This window comes from Pseudophryne corroboree, chromosome 2 (genome assembly GCF_028390025.1).
Source record: "Pseudophryne corroboree isolate aPseCor3 chromosome 2, aPseCor3.hap2, whole genome shotgun sequence".
In the NCBI taxonomy this organism is placed as follows: domain Eukaryota; kingdom Metazoa; phylum Chordata; class Amphibia; order Anura; family Myobatrachidae; genus Pseudophryne; species Pseudophryne corroboree.
The window spans coordinates 180111782-180114306 of NC_086445.1; the positions used below are offsets into that span (position 1 = coordinate 180111782).

The 2525-nt window shown below is 41.3% G+C and overlaps 2 pseudogenes; one reads left to right on the top strand and one right to left on the bottom strand.

Annotated features, from left to right (window-relative positions):
* Positions 1–409: 409 nt before the first annotated feature.
* Positions 410–528, bottom strand: LOC135054104 (5S ribosomal RNA; annotated as a pseudogene).
* A 1471-nt stretch (positions 529–1999) lies between these two features.
* Positions 2000–2118, top strand: LOC135051393 (5S ribosomal RNA; annotated as a pseudogene).
* The last annotated feature ends 407 nt before the right edge of the window (positions 2119–2525 follow it).

Here is a 2525-nt window from a genome sequence, read left to right on the forward strand (position 1 = left end):
TTTCTTCTCTTAAAATAAATGGGAACTCAGCACAAAGCAAGAATCAATGTTGAAATTTAACATAAATGAATATTAGCATTCCAGGAATAGGACAATCTCTAGAAAAAATTAGGAATGTTCAGATCTTGTTTATCCTTGGATAAATGCATATTGGAAGATAGCTACGTACCATGCTGCTTCCGTCTGCCAAAGATCTGTACAAACTGTGTTTGTATTAATAGAGCCCTAAATAGGGATGATTTCAGGCGAGGGACCACCCCCCTGACTGAGATCTAACCCTAATGGTTCAAGTTCGTCTTGGAGAAAATTGCATAAGATAAATCAAGTTGAGATCTGGACGCAGTGAAATGATGGGAATGAGTGAAAGTGGTGATCCTGCTGTTAGTGTTATTTCACAGGAAGTGAAGCCTTCCTACTGCACTGGGTATTCCCTAGTGGTCGCCCAACTAGGTACTAACCTAGCCCACCTCCGTTTAGCTTCCAAGATCGGACGAGATTGGGCATAAGCGGAGGGGTATGGTCGTAGAAAGATTTGTCCTGTGCCACTAATGAGAGTGCACCGAAACAGAAAATGGGCTACCTTGCGAGAAGGGAGTGGAAAAAAGGCATGGGGGAAAAAAGTATCACTTCCGCCCTCATTTCACTCATGCCGTGCAAACAGTCCTGCTGTCAGCCGCGGACCACATACTAATAGGGATAATATCCGCCCACCTGTCAATCCACCTGCCCACCCCTTACCACATATTAGCTGTCCCATCTTGCCACAGCCAATAGCCTGCTTACCCTGATCCCGCCCTCAGTCACAGTCATTGGCCGTTTGCCAATGGAAGGGGCCATAAATATCTGGTTAACTCAGCATACACCAGCTGCTCCATGGAAGTGAACAAGCCCGTTACCGGGTGAAACGCGTCTTCCCCTTTCTCCTGCGGGCTCCTCTCCTACCTGAAGACTGCATGGGTGATATCTGACATTTACCTGCACTAACAAACGTTTTTTTTTTTTTTTTGGCTATAATCAAAAATATCACTAGCCTAAGTGAGACTCCATTTTGTATATTGCCATCTGATTGATTTTTCCAGGGGCATTATAACTCAGCCTCAAGTGATCTATAATTGTAATCTGTTTACTACTAGCCAGGTAAAACTCTTCATACAGTGTATGCAGGTATCCTCAGGTACACACAGAGATACACATAGAAAACAATTTGTGTATGGTTCCGCAGTCAAATCTGTTTCAAATATCTCAAACTGTGTTTTTTCATGGTTTCACTCTGGTACAACCCCTTCTGAGTTCTGTATATATATATCATGTTTTTCTGATAAATTGCATATGGTTCTTAAGACTGAAACCAAATATGGTTTCACAAGTATGATTTATTGTTTTGAAAATTGAAAAATTGCATATGGTTCTAAAGACTAATATTATGATAACACAATATATCCCTGGACGTATGACCTTTTGTGCTGAAAATTGATTATTAAGGTTTTTTTCAATAACTGGCACTCCATTATACAACCTAAGGTATACAGTTGGGACCAGTAGTGGTGTGTGATCTTGCACCAGGTCCTCCGCCTATAAAGTGACCATACGCAGGGGGTACTTCTATATCTCAGTTCCTCCTGCTACAATATCCTTATCACTAATATCCTTAAAAAATCTTTTCATTTATATAGCATGATTGGTTCTTGTTCAATATTGCAATATTCATTGTAGTGTTTTTCATATTCATGCAAATCCTTTTTTCCTTTCCTTGTTTTTTTCTCTCTTTCCCATTTTTTTCAATCATTCCTTCTTTCCGTGAACTCTCATCCACGATTCAGGTGACCGTGTCCCCCAGGAGACACGGCTCTCCTGTCTAACGAGGACAGCAGATTCACGCTTTCAAGATCTATTCTTTTTCTTTTTCTTTTTTTCCCCCATGCCTTTTTTCCACTCCCTTCTCGCAAGGTAGCCCATTTTCTGTTTCGGTGCACTCTCATTAGTGGCACAGGACAAATCTTTCTACGACCATACCCCTCCGCTTATGCCCAATCTCGTCCGATCTTGGAAGCTAAACGGAGGTGGGCTAGGTCAGTACCTAGTTGGGCGACCACTAGGGAATACCCAGTGCAGTAGGAAGGCTTCACTTCCTGTGAAATAACACTAACAGCAGGATCACCACTTTCACTCATTCCCATCATTTCACTGCGTCCAGATCTCAACTTGATTTATCTTATGCAATTTTCTCCAAGACGAACTTGAACCATTAGGGTTAGATCTCAGTCAGGGGGGTGGTCCCTCGCCTGAAATCATCCCTATTTAGGGCTCTATTAATACAAACACAGTTTGTACAGATCTTTGGCAGACGGAAGCAGCATGGTACGTAGCTATCTTCCAATATGCATTTATCCAAGGATAAACAAGATCTGAACATTCCTAATTTTTTCTAGAGATTGTCCTATTCCTGGAATGCTAATATTCATTTATGTTAAATTTCAACATTGATTCTTGCTTTGTGCTGAGTTCCCATTTATTTTAAGAGAAGA